Source organism: Bufo bufo, chromosome 1 (genome assembly GCF_905171765.1).
Source record: "Bufo bufo chromosome 1, aBufBuf1.1, whole genome shotgun sequence".
NCBI classification, from domain to species: domain Eukaryota; kingdom Metazoa; phylum Chordata; class Amphibia; order Anura; family Bufonidae; genus Bufo; species Bufo bufo.
In genome coordinates this window covers 224,131,001-224,150,575 of record NC_053389.1, presented here as the reverse complement: position 1 = coordinate 224,150,575, position 19,575 = coordinate 224,131,001, and the positions used below count along the sequence as shown (strand labels likewise).

Sequence of the window (19,575 nt, the reverse complement as noted above, 5' to 3'; positions counted from 1 at the left end):
ACTACTACTCCCAACATCATCTGCAAAAGCCTGAATGCCTACGAAAAATTTTTGAACACATTCACTCAACTATCCCTCTACAACCCCACCTCTGACACGGCAGCTGTGCAAAACTACAACTCCCAGTATGTCCTGACAACTGCTGCCAGGCAACATCCATTTCTCAAATCCCCAGCTGTTGCAAAACTACAACTCTCAGTATGCTCTGACAGCCAGCCGCAGGCCATAAGATGGAGTCACACAGCAATCGCTCCTTATCTGGTTCTTTATCTATAATTACCCCCCTTCTTTTCCTTTAATAACTCTCAGTTTCAATCACAGCGTCGTCTCAGGTTCTGGGTTGAAAACTACAACTCCCCACCGGATAAGAGAAATGCAAACCTTAAAACACCACAGAGCAAAATGGGTACAGTCAGGCCCCCCTCACCAATAACCCACAATTCAATGGGGTCGGTAATCAAGTTGAAGAAATGGATCAGAACTGATGCATAAGCAGCACCTGCATCCATCTATCATACCGCCAACTGGCCAACAAAAGGGGCGTGGCTATGTAAATCTGCACTAAAAGCGCCGTCCTAACAGAAAATGGGCATGGAATGTCCCGCAATCCGATTTTCATATGTTGGTACGTGCATGCCATCTTCTAGTAGTCAGGTAAGTTTAGAAAGGAGAACCTCTAGTATCGCCTCTGGTTTTAGAGAAGGGGGTCATTCCATCTGGACAATCCCCTTTCCATATGAATATATCCCTGGGATCCTATCATATGGAATGGGAGCCATGTAATACTAAATATACTCAGCAGGGGGCACTGCAGGGAAACGACATTGCTGCCCAGAGCAATAGACATCCCACTATTGACAAGACTCATACCTCATCTGTGCATCCAGAGCTTCCTGGTTTATGAATAAAACACCAGGATTACAGTTAGAACTGGCACAAACAGCACACGAAAAAGGGAAGGAACAAGGACGGGGAGTAATTTTACATTATACAGACTATTGAGTCATTTAGGGTCTTTAAAAAGTTAAGTAGCATTTTCTAGGGGAACTGCTACTTAAGCAATTTTCTAGTGCATACTACAAGGGAGAGGTTAAAGTGACGCCCCCCAGACATGATGTGGGGTCAGTGTTTGTGGATCAGAGGAGATTCCTCGGCTCCCAGTCAGCATTTTTGGCCGTCTGCTGCTATTTTTAGGCATTTGATGAAAGAAGAGGCTCGTGGAAAAATCTACATTACACGAAGACGAGCCTTAAAAAGGAAATCTGCAAATCCCTGGAGCAGAAGAGCCGCATCACATCTTCTGGATGAGAATGATGAGTGCACTACTCCTCCCCCATCACAGCAGTCACACCCATGGCTGCCCAGCTTTCCTAGAGTCCAGAAGGTAAACTCTGTGCCCAGACTACATCTGTGGTCACAGGGTCGCCCAGGCTTCATGGAAGCGGACAGTCCCTGCAGGCTCCTCCTGCACTAAACTCCATGCAGCCGTACGAACAAGGGACATGGCGAGTTATAGAAATAGCTGCATCATGACTGTGTTCTTAGAAAAAGCTGGGCCCCTGGGAGCCCTCTGCACAGATCCTCGTCTTCTTTTTTTGCACAATCTGATTCGTATACAGGAAATCTAGGACAGAGCGGTACCCGGGCCGCAGGATTGGGGAGCCCGATGCCAGTCTGTTAAACCTTTCAAATCACAATAAAATAAAATAAATTTAAGGTCTCATTCTGATCTTACACTCCAAACACATCCAAAGCTGCATTCACAATTTAGTTAAATACCACTGCTAGATCCATCAGCCTACTAATCTCCTACAGGTGGCGCCATAACTTTCACAACACTACACTGAACAAGCAAGGGGTGCCGCCAGAGGAAAAACAGAGCTAAACTGGCAGAAAGCAGGCTTTATACAAATGTTGGAAAGCTTGCACTCTATAAGAGGTGTTCCCTAAGCTGTGGCTCTCTTGCTATAGCAAAACTACAACTCCCAGCATGCCCTGTCAAATGGATGACATCCTGCACCTGTGGCAAAACAAACTCTCATCGCGCCCTGACAGCCTCTAGGCAAATGGTCAATATCTAGCAAGGTGGTGTTCCCCAACCTGAACTCGCAGTATGCCATGACAGCCTGCGGTTGGGAGTTGTCGTTTTGCAGGGCCACAGGGTTTGGGAATCTCACTGTATGATGTCTGTCATTGAATTCTATGAGGCAGTGGTCGCCGCACTGCGGGGACAGAAGAGGAAGGACTGCAGATTCAGTTTCACGGACTGCTGTCAATAATCAGGTGATTGCGGGAGGAAAATGTCGTCACCCGATTAACAACGTCCAGAGGGATGAAAGAAAAAATAAAGGTAGCGAGAGCCATAAAGTAACAGGAGGGTGCAAGGAGTGACCTGTGCGACAACAGCTGCGTGTGCGGACTGGGGGCGGCTGTGTCAATGAGCGGAGTCAACACAGAGCGAACAATGCGTCCACTGTGTGAACTCCATCCTATCCCCTTAAAGGGGTTGGCACGCAAACAACATTCATCACCTACCCAGAGGGAACTCGCGTTCTCGTGATCGCTAGGGGTCCCAGGAGTCTTACTTCCAGCAATCATACATTTATCACCTATCCTGTGGTAAGGTGATCAAAGGGGTTTTCGGGAGTACAATCAGGACAGGTCATCAATATCAGGTGGTTGGGGGTCCGAATCCCGTCTGATGAGATTTCAGGCCTCTTCCTAGGCCAGTGATGTCATGATCATTAGTCACAGCCACTACACAGTATACTGCGTTGTTCTTGGTAGGTCGCGGTGCGCCAATAGGGGCTGCCGACTCTTCACAGCATACCAAGCACAGCGCCGTAAACTGTGTAGTGGCTGTTTTTGGTACTGCTCAGTACTGTTCTGCAGGGATCCTGGAAATCAAACGCCCACTGATGTGATACTGATGCCCTATAACTTGCATTTGAATTCCTTACTATTCACTGCTTGCTGTCTGTGAATAAAACATACATTCAGAGGTTGGAAACCTGTACAGACCTTACATCTCACAGACCAGGGCAGTGGTGGCAAACCTATGGCCGGGTACCAGAGGCAGCACTCAGAGGCCTCTCTGTGGGCACCCGGCCCTGGAAAAAGCCTATGGTGTACCAAGAAAGCCTTAGACTTTTCCATTCAAAAGCGCAGGGCGCGCTATGAACCGCGCAGGCAGCGCATTGAATGTAGGCAGGCTAGTACATAGAAGATATGCTATATTGGTATTCCGGTTAAATTGCCGTGTTGGCACTTTGCAATAAATAAGTGGGTTTTGGGTTGCAGTTTGGGCACTCTGCCTCTAAAAAGGTTCGCCACCACTGGCCTAGGGTTTGGTACAAGGGTAGTCCGTGTAGACTTACAGTACATTAGTAGGCTTCTACATCCTCTGGCTATAAACAATGTTCCCTTTAAGGGCGGGAAAACATGGCGACTGATTGTCGCACACATCATAAGGCCAAAGGTCGCACTGTAGCTCCACCCGTAACGCAACTAACGTGACCCAAAATTTGCTGCTGTGTGGTCAAATTCATCATGTAACCCTAGCCTTAGGGGTCATGCTCAAACGTATTTTATCGTCCGCATCCGATCCGCATTTTTTGTGGGTCGGATAAGGACTGCAAAAGATGTGGACAGCATACCGTGTGCTATCCGTATGTCCGTTCCATGGTATCCGCAAAAATATCGAACATGTCCTACTCTTATGCGGATTACGGACAAGGACAGGACTGTTCTATTATGGCTTGGACGTTCAGCAAAATGCTAAGGCTGTGCGGACCGCAAAACAGGCTATGGTCGTTTGCACGAGCCCTTGCTGACAGCAAGCAGAGATTGTGAGCAAGGCGCGGAATGGAAATACAAAGGAAATAAGAAAGTTATTAAACTTAGTAGACAATAATTATGCTTGATTTATTACAAACCGGTAAAGAGTTTCTATCATGGCAATGAACACCATTTATATATAGAATGGTCCCCAGAAGGACCTCTGGACCTTCTGCAGACCTAGATATAAATGACCCACCTCTCCCTTCACCCATGGTCTTGATGGAGATTTTAGGGGAGGTACATGGGCTGCCAACACACTATATGGCGTGTTTCTCCATGGTGAGGCCCCACAGAAGGCAGTACGTTTGGTGGGTAATGCTGAGGAGTGAGGTTACAGTGTAGCAGGCGAGGCTGCTTACCGTGACCCTCTCCAAATCCACAACACAGTCCATGGGTAATGAGGGAGAAAGAGGAACTAGGTTTACCACAGAAAAAACCTGCGGAACCGTTAACCCCATTATAACCTCCACTTTTCATGTACCTAGAGGAGAGGAATTGAATTTCACAGGTTTCAATGGGAATGGCACCTCATTGTCCTGTAGGAATCCTGTCTACACATGACATGGTCAATTCCTAAAAGCAAGTTAGATGGATCCGCTTCTGTCTCTCGACCTTTAGGCCTCATGCACACGACCGTTGTTGTGTTCCGTGTCAGTTTTCCGTGATTTTCTGCGGACCCATTGACTTTCAATGGGTCCGTTGAAAACTCGGATAATGCACCGTTTGTCATCCGCGTCCGTGATTCGTGTTTCCAGTCCGTCAAAAAAATATGACCTGTCCTATTTTTTTCACGGACAACGGTTCGCGGACCCATTCAAGTCAATGGGTCCGTGAAAAAACACGGAGGCACACAAGATTGTCATCCGCGTCTGCTTTTTTCCTATCATTTGCAAGGCAAACTTGACTTAGATTTTTTTTTTCACTTTTCATGTCTGGTGATCCTCCAAAAATCAAGGAAGACACGGAAACGGATCACGGAACAGCTTTTTGCGGACCGCAAAAAAATACTGTTGTGTGCATGAGGCCTTAGTTACATCTGAGAAATCCTTCTCAGACACTCGGTTGGTTGGATGAAGGTATTAAAGGGAACCAGGTCACCGGGATTTTGTGTATAGATGGCCGCTAGCACATCCGCAATACCCATTCGCCATAGCTCTGTGTGCTTGTATTGTGTAAAAAAAAAATAATAATAATATTTGATACATATGCAAATTAACCTGAGGCGAGTCCTGTCCCCGAGATGAGTCAGGGAAAGGACTCATCTCAGGTTAATTTGTGACGGTTTTTAGGCCAGCGCACACAAGCACGTTCAATGTGAGAATGATTTATAATTATGTGTAAACCTCACAGTCCTGGAATCTACTGAATTACACCGACATAACGCTATCAGGGTGATATAGTAGATTCCAGGTCTCACAGGGACACAGAGCCTTAGGGCGCATGCAGGCGACTGTATCCGTTTTTGTGATATGCAAGTCACATATCCACAAAATATGGATACCAGCTGCGTGCATGCCACCATTTATTGTTTTACTTTTGTAGAAATATCTTAATGGAGAAGAATAGAACAGATGTGGACCGCACACCATGCTTAAAAAAAATATATATATACACACACCTGTTTGCGCTGTGTCTAATTATTCCCATAGCCATCCGTGTAAAATCTGGAGCTGCGTTATTTTACATAAAAAGCAGCAAAAATGCCATAAAAAAAGTAAAAGCTCTAAAAACAGACAGCGTGACGGCAACCTTACAAAGAACGGATCAGGGTGAGCGGAAAGCAATGGTTTCCCGACTTCCCAAGTATGACATCTCCCCGAGTCACTGCAATTAAACAGGCAGATAAGATGGATAATTATGCAGGTACGTGTCCTGCTCAGGGTGAGGCATGTTGGAGCCTCGTGCCTCACACGTGAGGAAGAAAGGAGTCACCATTACTGTATGCCATCCCTCAGTGTAAACAGTGACGACCTGTGCGAATCCGGGAAACCTTCTGCTGGGAAGAACGCACAACTGCAGCTTTACATGGCACCCAATGAAAAATGAGCCTCCGACAATATGTATCTCTCCCAAGATGATGCTGCATTTCGCGCCCAATCCTTTATTCTCCTGGTAGATAAGAGGAGTCGGAGGCGCTGTGTATGGGGGAGTCAGGGAAGAGATAGCTTTTGAAGGTGTATGGGCACGCTTAGCCAGCGCAGAGCGCCACTCACTGCCCCATCGTTTGGATGGCCATGCTGTATTACCACATTTCACCAGTAGTGGCCACTGCAGAGGAAACCTATGACTGGCTGCAGCTTCCCCCAGTGATCACAGCAGATTGCTTCCGCAAAGCTGATTTTTCCGGGAGAAGCCGCCTCCAGCCAGGTACTAATACACTTAACATCCCACCCCAAAAAAAATTATACCTCAAACAGCCAATGGGGTAAGACCCCCTACAGGTACATGCTGAATTAAGGAGGAAATTTACTTTCATCGGCTTCAGACTGGCAGCACTTAAAGGGCACCAGTAATCACATGTTATAGAGTGGTATTAGTTTTGGGGAGGGGGGTCCATGGGCTGGAATCCCATACAACCACTAACACAAAGGGGTTACGGCACATGAGCCGCCTAAGCTGGCACCAATTGTGACACTATTCACAAAGATTGGACGTTTTATGCATCACCGCCATTCTATCTGGAATGCCCCAAAAACCTCAAGAAATGCTAATTTGCATGCGAATTTAAATAAACCCAGCTCCTTCTGATGGCACTGGGGTGGGGGGGAGCTGATGGCACTGGGGTGGGGGGGGAGCTGATGGCACTGGGGTGGGGGGGGGAGCTGATGGCACTGGGGGGGGGGGGGGAGCTGATGGCACTGGGGGGGGGGGGGGGAGCTGATGGCACTGGGGTGGGGGGGGGAGCTGATGGCACTGGGGTGGGGGGGGGAGCTGATGGCACTGGGGTGGGGGGGGGAGCTGATGGCACTGGGGTGGGGGGGGGAGCTGATGGCACTGGGGTGGGGGGGGGAGCTGATGGCACTGGGGTGGGGGGGGGAGCTGATGGCACTGGGGTGGGGGGGGAGCTGATGGCACTGGGGTGGGGGGGGAGCTGATGGCACTGGGGTGGGGGGGGAGCTGATGGCACTGGGGTGGGGGGGGAGCTGATGGCACTGGGGTGGGGGGGGAGCTGATGGCACTGGGGTGGGGGGGGAGCTGATGGCACTGGGGGGGGGGGGGGAGCTGATGGCACTGGGGTGGGGGGGGGAGCTGATGGCACTGGGGTGGGGGGGGGAGCTGATGGCACTGGGGTGGGGGGGGGAGCTGATGGCACTGGGGTGGGGGGGGGAGCTGATGGCACTGGGGTGGGGGGGGGAGCTGATGGCACTGGGGGGGGGGGGGGGAGCTGATGGCACTGGGGGGGGGGGGGGAGCTGATGGCACTGGGGTGGGGGGGGGAGCTGATGGCACTGGGGTGGGGGGGGGAGCTGATGGCACTGGGGTGGGGGGGGAGCTGATGGCACTGGGGTGGGGGGGGAGCTGATGGCACTGGGGTGGGGGGGGAGCTGATGGCACTGGGGTGGGGGGAGAGCTGATGGCACTGGGGTGGGGGGAGAGCTGATGGCACTGGGGTGGGGGGGGAGCTGATGGCACTGGGGTGGGGGGGAGCTGATGGCACTGGGGTGGGGGGGGAGCTGATGGCACTGGGGTGGGGGGGGAGCTGATGGCACTGGGGTGGGGGGGGAGCTGATGGCACTGGGGTGGGGGGGGAGCTGATGGCACTGGGGTGGGGGGGGAGCTGATGGCACTGGGTGGGGGGGGGCTGATGGCACTTGGGAGGGGGGGGGAGCTGATGTACTTGGGAGGGGGGGGAGCTGATGTACTTGGGATGATCGCACAGGGGGGAACGAAGGGTGTTGGGGGACTGATGGCAGGGGGTCTGATGAGTTTTTATAAAGGAAAACAGTCTATTAATTCATTTTTTCTTATTCGATTACTCGATTAAAAAATAATCGATAGAATACTCGATTACTGAAATAATCGATTACTGCAGCCCTAATGGAGAGATCTTGAAAATGGTAAGGAATCAGGATCTGCAGCACAAGGTATCCTTAGAAACTGGCGGAAGATCACAATGCAGAAGGACTGCGCCTTACTGACCCACGTGAATGTACCGCGCACAATCATCCGTTATCAGCCGCGAGGTTGGGAAATGTTTTCAGTTTTGAGGCTGACGTCACCTAATGGACACTTCCTCTAAGGAATAAGACGCATCACCAGGCAGACCCTGCAATGCCGAGGTCTCAGCAAAACTACAACTCCTAGCATACTCAGCCCGCAGCTGTCAGGGCATGCTGGGAGCTACAGTTTTTGGAAAACAACAATTGTAACGTAATGACATGAAGTCGTGAGAAGCAAGGATGTGGTGCGGGAATCTTCTCGTGGCTTCTGATCGTATTAGAGAAAACTGATATATATGTCTCCGGAGCAAAGGCCTGAAATGTCACCGAGCTCTGTGTCAGGAGGGCTAACGGAGGCAGTCCTGTAATTACTGCCATTAGTCCTACACATACAGCGAGGGGACACGGGACTGCCCCCACCGGTCAGAGATATACTATATATAGAGAGAGATGCGAGACAGACAGACACATAACACAGATAGATAGATGCGAGACAGACAGACAGACAGACAACATAGATAGATGCGAGACAGACAGACAGACAGATAACATAGATAGATGCGAGACAGACAGACAGACACATAACATAGATCAGGGATCAGCAACCTCCGGCACTCCAGGTGTTGTGAAACTACATCTCCCATCATGCACACTTGCTTAGCTGTTCTCTGAACTCCCACAGAAGTGTAAGGAGCATGCTGGGAGTTGTAGTTTCACAACAGCTGGAGTGCCGAAGGTTGCTGATCCCTGACATAGATAGATGCGAGACAGACAGACAGACACATAACACAGATAGATAGATGCGAGACAGACAGACAGACACATAACACAGATAGATAGATGCGAGACAGACAGACAGACACATAACACAGATAGATAGATGCGAGACAGACAGACAGACACATAACACAGATAGATAGATGCGAGACAGACAGACACATAACACAGATAGATAGATGCGAGACAGACAGACAGACACATAACACAGATAGATAGATGCGAGACAGACAGACAGACACATAACACAGATAGATAGATGCGAGACAGACAGACAGACACATAACACAGATAGATAGATGCGAGACAGACAGACAGACACATAACACAGATAGATAGATGCGAGACAGACAGACAGACACATAACACAGATAGATAGATGCGAGACAGACAGACAGACACATAACACAGATAGATAGATGCGAGACAGACAGACAGACACATAACACAGATAGATAGATGCGAGACAGACAGACAGACACATAACACAGATAGATAGATGCGAGACAGACAGACAGACACATAACACAGATAGATAGATGCGAGACAGACACATAACACAGATAGATAGATGCGAGACAGACAGACAGACACATAACACAGATAGATAGATGCGAGACAGACACATAACACAGATAGATAGATGCGAGACAGACAGACACATAACATAGATAGATGCGAGACAGACAGACACATAACATAGATAGATGCGAGACAGACAGACACATAACATAGATGCGAGACAGACAGACACATAACATAGATAGATGCGAGACAGACAGACAGACACATAACATAGATGCGAGACAGACAGACACATAACATAGATAGATGCGAGACAGACAGACAGACACATAACATAGATAGATGCGAGACAGACAGACACATAACATAGATAGATGCGAGACAGACAGACACATAACATAGATAGATGCGAGACAGACAGACAGACACATAACATAGATAGATGCGAGACAGACAGACACATAACATAGATAGATGCGAGACAGACAGACACATAACATAGATGCGAGACAGACAGACAGACACATAACATAGATAGATGCGAGACAGACAGACAGACACATAACATAGATAGATGCGAGACAGACAGACATATAACACATATAGAGGAAATAGAAGAAATGCTCCAGCACCACGATGGATAATGTGATAATCCCGGTCTTTATTGTCACCAAAATTCAGGTAAATACAGCAGTCAAAAAAACACTGGTGCCCACCGGTTCCAATGATCTTTGGAACCGGTGGGCACCAGTGTTTTTTTGACTGCTGAATTTCCTGAATTTTGGTGACAATAAAGACCGGGATTATCACATTATCCATCGTGGTGCTGGAGCATTTCTTCTATTTCCTCTATCTTCAATCAGGACTGGCTTGAGTCCGCTCCGTGCACCGCTGTGCAGGACGTTGAGGTGAGCTGGCTGTAACCCTTTCCATGCTATAACACATATAGATGCGAGACAGACAGACATATAACATATATAGATGACAGACAGACATAGACAGACAGATGACAGTATAAATGTACTCCCACACAGGCGATTCCGTACAGCACTGCTATGTACACTGCATGATGGGAGGGAAACAATGTCACAGTGTAAACAAGGTGACATCACAGGGACCAATACACTGCAGTGGGGCACTCCAGCTGAGACCACAACTCCCAGCATCCCCTCCAACTCTCTAATAGGATATAATTTCACTTCCTCACCATTGTCAAGACCTCTGCCTGCTGTGAGTGAATGGGGATATTATTTACAACCAGAAGCAGAAACCCATCCAGCCATAGGCTGGACTCCAGACTGATACACTGTAACAAAGTGCTGCCCATGTGTTTACCTCTACACTGGATACAATTGTTAGAAATCTTCAGCTATGAAAAGTATTAGGTTTCAACCTCTGGATATAAAAAAAAAAAAAGCATGTTCCCAATCACTGACAGCAAGCAGAGAGCTTGAAAACGTGGAGACATGAAAGTACAATACTGGATATAGCAGTATAGTGTATTCGGACATATACTTACACAGCTAGTATAGGTGACTGCAGCTCTTCTCTGCCCTGTCGCCACAATGCCCACTGACCCGGGCGGACGTCTCCTCACACCGGCAACCAGATCCCGGACTGACTACAACCTCATCCTCCCGCAGCTCCAGCAGCCAGTTCTCGCGAGATCTGAGCACCTGTCCCGGTATACCCGCCCCCTGTCACACCCGCAGCCTGAGCTCCCAGACACGCCCCGTCCACGTTCTGTGATTTACTCTCGCAAACTAGAGGACAAACAGCAAACAGTCTTCCTACGGGATCCATTATGTAGAAGACTAATGTCGTTGAAACGCAAAACTAGTCGTCAGAAAAATGGACACATGAATGGGGACAGTTCTTATGTATTAGTATTATAGAGCGGAAATGACGCAATATCGTCTGGAATTTAAAATTTTCAGGTGCACTTTCACCGACTAGCGACTGACTGTAGGCTAGGGCGTTTTCAGAAGATGTACAAGAGACATCAACATCAACTTTCCTTGTGACTACGTATCCATCCTGCCTCACACTTCCATGATATTACCAGTATGATTCTATAATGTGCATACGAGGTTCGCAAATGATCACTTACAGTCAAAGGGGAAAATTGGGTTCTGAGGTAATAAAAACAATAGGGGGGGGGGGGGGTGGAATAAAAATTGATAAACTGTGACTTTTTTTTGAAGGCCACTTTGCGTCAGTATGTGCATCCATTTCCCAGGCATCTGTCGATTATTTTTTTGTATCCATTTTTAATGTCCGTTAATAACAGATGAATTTCATTGGCTTTTTTTTTTTTTTTTTACAGCCCAACCCCTGCAGTACCCTCGGTATATATAATGCTCCCCTCCTCAAGTGAAAGGGGCTGAGCGCGATACCAAGCACTGCCACTATATGGTTCTGTGCTCACAGTGCAGCACAATATACTGCAGCACCGAATACCACAGCGCAGCACAATATACTGCCCCAGCAGAACCAAATACCACAGTGCAGCACAATATACTGCCCCAGCAGCACCACATACCACAGCGCAGCTTAATATACTGCCCCAGCAGAACCAAATACCACAGTGCAGCCAATATACTGCCCCAGCAGAACCAAATACCACAGCGCAGCTTAATATACTGCCCCAGCAAAACCAAATACCACAGCGCAGCACAATATACTGCACCAGCAGAACCAAATACCACAGTGCAGCCAATATACTGCCCCAGCAGAACCAAATACCACAGTGCAGCCAATATACTGCCCCAGCAGAACCAAATACCACAGTGCAGCACAATATACTGCCCCAGCAGAACCAAATACCACAGTGCAGCACAATATACTGCCCCAGCAGAACCAAATACCACAGCGCAGCACAATATACTGCCCCAGCAGAACCAAATACCACAGTGCAGCCAATATACTGCCCCAGCAGAACCAAATACCACAGTGCAGCACAATATACTGCCCGGCAGTACCAAATACCACAGTGCAGCCAATATACTGCCCCAGCAGAACCAAATACCACAGTGCAGCACAATATACTGCCCCAGCAGAACCAAATACCACAGTGCAGCCAATATACTGCCCCAGCAGAGCCAAATACCACAGTGCAGCACAATATACTGCCCCAGCAGAACCAAATACCACAGTGCAGCACAATATACTGCCCCGAAACCACCACATACCACAGTGCAGCACAATATACTGCAGCACCAAATATCACAGTGCAGCACAATATACTGCCCCAGCAGAGCCAAATACCACAGTGCAGCACAATATACTGCACCAGCAGAGCCAAATACCACAGTGCAGCACAATATACTGCCACATCAGAACCAAATACCACAGTGCAGCACAATATACTGCCCCGGAAGCACCACATACTACAGTGCAGCATAATATACTGCCCCAGCAGAACCAAATACCACAGTGCAGCCAATATACTGCACCAGCAGAGCCAAATACCACAGTGCAGCACAATATACTGCCCCAGCAGGAACAGATACCACAGTGCAGCACAATATACTGCCCCAGCAGAACCAAATACCACAGTGCAACATAATATACTGCCCCAGCAGCACCACATACCGCAGTGCAGCATAATATACTGCCCCAGCAGAACCAAATACCACAGTGCAGCACAATATACTGCCCCAGCAGAACCAAATACTACAGTGCAGCACAATATACTGCCCCAGCAGAACCAAATACCACAGTGCAGCACAATATACTGCCCCAGCAGGAACAGATACCACAGTGCAACATAATATACTGCCCCAGCAGCACCACATACCACAGTGCAGCATAATATACTGCCCTAACAGTGTGGGGTATTATTTTGTTCTGCAGTGTGGTATTTGATTCTGCTGGGAAGGTATCTTGTGCTGCACGTTAGTATTTGTTATGGCTACAGAACCAAATACCACATTGCAGGACAATATACTGCCCTGCAGCACAAAATACCTCCCTAGAAGAATCAATCAAAGAAATATAAATGATATATTATAAATGATAGAATATATATATATATATATATATTATATATACACACACACACAGAGGTACAGAGACTCAAAATAATCAGATAAACATATAAGAATGAAATAAAGGAAAAAAAAAAAAAAAAAACACCATACCAAACAGGGACGTATAACCAGAAAATCAGACCAATGTCTTGCTGTTATTTACATCAAATATTAAGGAAGTTTTTTTTTTTTTTTTGGGAGGGGGGGGGGAATTGGGGATACACTAAGGGATTGTAATTCTAAGATGCAATTACCAATGAGAGTGTAACTGTAAATATAAAAAAAAACTAATTCTACTGGGTATTGAGCTGAGGTTCATGATTATTAAAGGGGTTTCTTCCCCCCCTTAGTACCGCCCCTAAACTCCTCCTGGCTCAGTCCTTTGAAACGTGATTAGGTCCGAGTATTGCTTCTATCTCCAGCCTGCCGCCCCATTTGCCGGCATTGGAGGCGTTTACTATGCTAATTAGCATAGTTACCTTGCCTCCTTCATTGTGAACAACACGCCCTGCCCGGTGACATCATCGGACCGGAGGGGTGTGGCTTAGCGCGATCTGTACCGCCCCTCCGAGCGCTCTGCATAATGCCTGCGGCTGATGGTGAGGTCACCGGGCTTGCTGCTGAGGTTAAGGAGGAGTTGTGGGGAGGGGAGGGCTGCTCTGATTGGAGGAGCGTCCGTGGCGGGGTTAGGATGGCTGCTGATGAAGCTGCAAGGAGAGATTGGAATCATGTAGAGGCGCATCGCCAATTCAGAGGATGCACAGAGAGTGCAGGATAAGGAGCGCTGGGGGGAACTTGCACTAATAAGTGAAAAAATTGATATTTCTAAAACTTGAAAAGGGGCACTAAAATCATGATAAATCTATATCTAATGTAGAGAGGAAGCTTAGGATGGAGCTAGACTATTGTTTACCCGATTGGCGGTGTGGCTCCCGCCCAAGGTGATTGGACAAGTTCAGACTGCACCAACCATCAATCATTTCCATTTGGCCTTCATTGTGGTTGCAAAATCACTAAAATAAAGTGGCCTAAATGGGAGGAAATGCTCAAAAACCCCAAACACTGTGGCGTGTTTATAACCGGGGGAGCAGATCCTCCGCATGTGATCTGTTGCTAACGGCAATCCCCAGCAAAAATGCATACAATGGAGGATGTCGGCAGCGGACCACATGCACCACAAGGGCATCCTACACAAGATGGGATAATGTGTGGATGAGAATATACAAATACAGAAATCACTGTGAAAGGTGCACCACAATGATAGGCAACTGCCAACACTGGCCAATCCCTCAGGCTGATGTTAAGAACGGAGTCTTTAGCCAATGTATTCCTGTCAGGAACACATCGGAGCCCTTCTGCACCACCGTCAAGGTATCTCAGCGTGGCATGGGTTCCTACCACTAAACTACCTACAGAGTGTGAACACGGTCTGAGAGGTACTAAGATACAACTTACAGCCAAGCTCCCACCTACCTCCATAGTGAAATCACTCAGGTAGTGGGAGAGATGATAAGGCTGTGAGCCCCACCTATAACAGGCCATGTGACACAGGCTACCAGGTGCACTTCATTGTGGTTGCGCCCAATTTGGTGCAACTCAAATAGGTGAGCAAACCACTTCTCCCTATCTGTGGATATAGTGTTTACTTGACATACTCACCCTATGAGCGCCTTTCTCTCCTCATTGCCACTATTTGTCCCATTGTATTAGTGATCTTACTATGGAGGTATGTAGGAGTTTGGCTGTGAGTCGGTCCTTAGCACCTATCAGACTGTGTTCACACACGATAGGTAGTTTAGCGGTCGGACCCACTCCACACTGAGACACCTTTACTGGGTGCGCAGGTCTCGGATATGTTCTTGACTGGAATACATTGGCTAAAGTCTCAGCTTTTAACATTAGCGTGAGGGTCTAGCAAGTATGGTCAGTCGCATATTATTGTGGTGCACCTTTTTCAGTGATTAATGCCCATTATACTGTCCCCAATATAAAAAATTCCCTGGTAGTGCCCTCAGTAATGCCCACTCTAGTGCTACCAGTAATGTCCCTTACAGTGTCCCCTGCAGTAGTAATGCGCCGATAGTGCCCCCTAGTAGTAATGTTCCCAACAGTGCTCTCCAGTAGTAATGTCTCACAGTGCCCCATAATGCTGCCTCCCCAGTAGTAACGATACCCAGTATGCTCCTCTAGTAGTAATGTCCTCCACAGTGTCCCTCCAGTAGTAATGTCCCCCACAATATCCCTCCAGTATTAAAGGGGTTGTCCGGGTTCAGAGCTGAACCCGGACATATCCCCATTTTCACCCAGGCAGCCCCCCTGACTTGAGCATCAGAGCAGTTCATGCTCCGATGCTCTCCTTTGCCCTGCGCTAAATTGCACAGGGCAAAGGCATTTTTTGGAGTTCCGGTGACGAACCAGGCTCTCCTTAGCGCTGCCATGGCGGAGGCTTCCGCCCAGTAGTGAGCCCGGTGACGTCACCAGCACTGATTGGCGGGCTTTAGCGCTGCTGTAGTCTGTAAAATGGCTAGGGCAGTGCTAAAGCCCACCCATCACAGCCGGTGATGTCACCGAACACACTGCTGGGCGGAAGTCTCTGCCCGGCAGTGTCTTATTGTAAATAAAAGAGCCCTTGCCCAGGGCGATCCAGCGCAGGGCAAGGGAGTGCATCGAAAAATGCTCCGATGCGAACATCAATGGGGCTGCCTGGGTGTCATGGGACGCTGACGAGGCACTCGCTCTTGTCGGCGTCCTCAGTGTGTGTGTACGTGACCGTTACACTGGGTGAAATTATGGGTATGTCTGGGTTCAGCTCTGAACCCAGACAACCCTTTAATCCCTCCCATAGTGCCCCTCCAGTAGTAATGCCTCCCACAGTGCCCCTCCAGTAGTAATGTCCCACACAGTGCTCCTCAAGTAGCAATGGCCCCAATAGTAATGTCCCGTACAGTGCCCCCTCTCCCCCCAGTAATGTCCAAAGTGGCCATTAAAGAAAAAACAACTAATACTGATTGAGAGTTCTTCTCCCTGGCATCCGTTATGGAGGTCACAAGCCTCTTAGAGCCTACGGACTGGGATGCAGGCGGTCAGTTGCGCTGATGTCACTATGCTGCTTCCCATGCCTGCCTGTGCTGGAATTTACTGCCCTTTAGGCCTGAGACCTATGAGAGTGAATGGCGGGGGCAGGGTAGCTTCAGATGCCATACCCCGCTGCAGTATTCAACTGGAGTATTCAGATAATACAGTTGAGTTCAGGAGGGGGACTTGTGGACATACTTAGCAGAATGTCGCCAACTCCTCCCAGGACCCCATCGCCACCGCCTGCATTAGCCAACTGAAAACACTAGATCTGCAACAACTGATAAGGGCCCCTACACACATTTCGGGCCACACTCTCGACCTCATCTTTAAACAAAATATCGACATCAACATACTGGACAACTTGCCACTGCCATGGACGGATCACCACGCCATCAAATTCAAAATAATCACTCACACCATTTGTCAAAAACCAATACACTTAAAAACTACACACTGGACAAGATCACAAAAGAAATTATACTCACAACTTTTCAAAACCACACTGTCTAACAAAATAGCTGCGCTAACACAAAACTGCACAACTGAAGACACACTCAACACTCTTAACACAGCACTATTACAGACAGCAGACACAGTCGCACCAATACGCAGAGCACCCACCCGCAAAAACAACTCAGGTTGGTTCAACGACTCCCTTACTTCATTGAAACAAGAACTCAGAAGAGCTGAAGGAGCCTGGAGAAGGAACCCAACAATGGAATACCACACAAACTACAAATCACTTACCAAAAAATACCACAAAGCCATCTTTACAGCAAAAAAAGCACTTCTCCAACACCATTTCAAAAGCCATAAACCGTCCCCGCGAACTCTTCAAACTAGTCGCTCAGACTATGAACCCTAATTGTCTACAGCCTCCAGCAAACGAAACACAAGAATTCTGCAATGAGTTATCTGACTTTTTTATTGACAAAATCAGTAACATTCGAGAAATAATCCAACAGAACATAGCAAGCAACCTTAACCGGTCAAAGCAAGAAGACAAAAACCTCACAAATGCTCTACAATCACCGAGATTTACTCTGGTCCCAATCACCATTGACAACACCAAAACCATTATCAGAAGCCTCCGAGACAGCACATCCCCAAATGACATCATTCCCATAAAACTTTTGAAAGAATGCACTGACATTCTGGCACCCACCATAACACACCTCATAAACCAGTCATTCAAAAAAGGAATGGTCCCGATCGCCCTCAAGCAAGGCATAATCAAACCCCTCCTAAAGAAGCCCAATCACGACCCCAAAGACCCAAATTACCGTAGACCGGTCACAAGCCTTAACACCATCTCCAAGATTATCGAGAAAGCAGTAGTACAACAGCTACAACCCCATCTGGATACCCATAAACTCTTGGACCCACCTCAATCTGGTTTCCGCCCTGGTCACGGGACAGAAACGGCGCTCCTCAAAATCTGGGATGATGCCCTCGAAGCAGCAGATGAAGGAGAATCATGTCTCCTGGTGCTGCTAGACCTCAGCGCAGCTTTCGACACAGTGGACCATCAAACTCTGCTCACTCGTCTCACAGAAATAGCCGGAGTCGCAGACTCGGATGTACCCTGGTTTGCATCCTTTTTGGAGAACCGAACCCAGAAAGTGAAACTAGGAGCCTTCACCTCAGAAGCACGTAAAATCACATGCGGAGTCCCTCAAGGATCACCCCTGTCGCTCGTGCTCTTCAACATCTACCTCCGACCACTCCTCAAAATCATCAGCAACCAGGACCAGCTCTATCATTCTTACGCCGATGACACCCAACTTTACCTATGCATTACCAGCAAAAAAGACCAATACCATGCCCTGGAAATCTGCCTCTCATTGATCGACGACTGGATGACTGAGAGCTCTCTTAAACTCAATGGTTCCAAAACAGAACTCCTTTTCCTCCATGCAAACCGAAACAAAAACCCTAGCACGACATGCACGTCACTCACCATCCTTGGACAAACCATCACTCCCAGTACCAAAGCCAAAAGTCTCGGAGTCATCTTTGACATGACAATGGATGCACAAATAGGATCAGTAGTCAGCGGATCCCACCATCTCCTTCGCTTGCTGCGTAGACAACCATCAATTCCCGACTTGACTACGCAAACTCACTCTATCTAGGACTTCCGAAATACCAAATTTCACATTTACAAGTTGTCCAGAACACAGCCGCCAGACTGATAACTGGAAAGAAAAAAAAATGGGAATCTATCACCCGTCCCTGAGGACCCTCCATTGGCTACCCGTGAAGGATCGGATCACATTCAAGACCCTCTGCCTCACACACAAATGTACACAAGGGAAGGCACCCCAATACCTCTGTGACAAAATCAAGCACTACACCCCAGGTCGCCTCCTCCAGTCAGCTAACCAGAATCTCCTCCATATCCCCAAGACACGCTACAAATCAAAAGGCGAACGAAGGTTCGCAGTCCTAGGACCCTGGCTATGGAACACTCTACCCGCGGAGATCCACACAGAAGAAAACCATCTAGCCTTCAGGAAGAAGCTCAAGACCCACCTCTTCTGAAGGCTTAGGCGGTCAATGGCTGCAAAAAAGCGCCTTGAGGCGATTTAGTATGCAATTGCTGCGCTGTACAAGTTATTTATTCATTCAAACCCCCCCCCCCCACACACACACACACACACAAATTGGTGCCCTAAGCACGTGCCCTTGGGTGCCTAATAGTAAACATGTCACCCATGGCACCAGTGAAAGGAAGGAGAACAGATTTCACATTCGTACTGATTACCAGGGAGGGAGACGGTCTCTGCCTGAAACCAGTTATAGCAGAATATCACAAAATGTTGTCCGTCTACATTCTGCCATAGATAGTCATTAGAAACAGGTATTAACTAGATAGATATTAAATGATAGATAGACAGACAGATGTTTAGATATGGGACAGACAGATATATAGATATGAGACCAGATAGATGAGATTTATAGATAGATAAGAGATCGATCGATATATTTTTTTTTCTGGTCAAATCTCATGATAAGACCATCGGTTCCAGACGTGTTCTGTCCTGTGGCTGATGGAGACCTGATCAAGAGACCTCCAGTCCAGGACATTCATTCATCTACTTATTTTAAGTGAAGCTGTGGCTGTCCTCAGAGTCTATGCAGATTTTCTGTAGAGATTTTATC

At 48.0% G+C, this 19,575-nt stretch overlaps 1 protein-coding gene across 1 annotated transcript in view; it reads right to left on the bottom strand.

The window, feature by feature from the left end:
* The window catches only part of STK38L (serine/threonine kinase 38 like), a 36,337-nt gene extending 25,390 nt beyond the window's left edge, over positions 1 to 10,947 (bottom strand). Inside the window, exon 1 of the mRNA XM_040435712.1 lies at positions 10,821 to 10,947. The gene's annotated coding sequence lies outside the window, so the exon portion shown is untranslated. The remainder of the gene's footprint in view (positions 1 to 10,820) is intronic.
* Between the last annotated feature and the right edge of the window lie 8,628 nt (positions 10,948 to 19,575).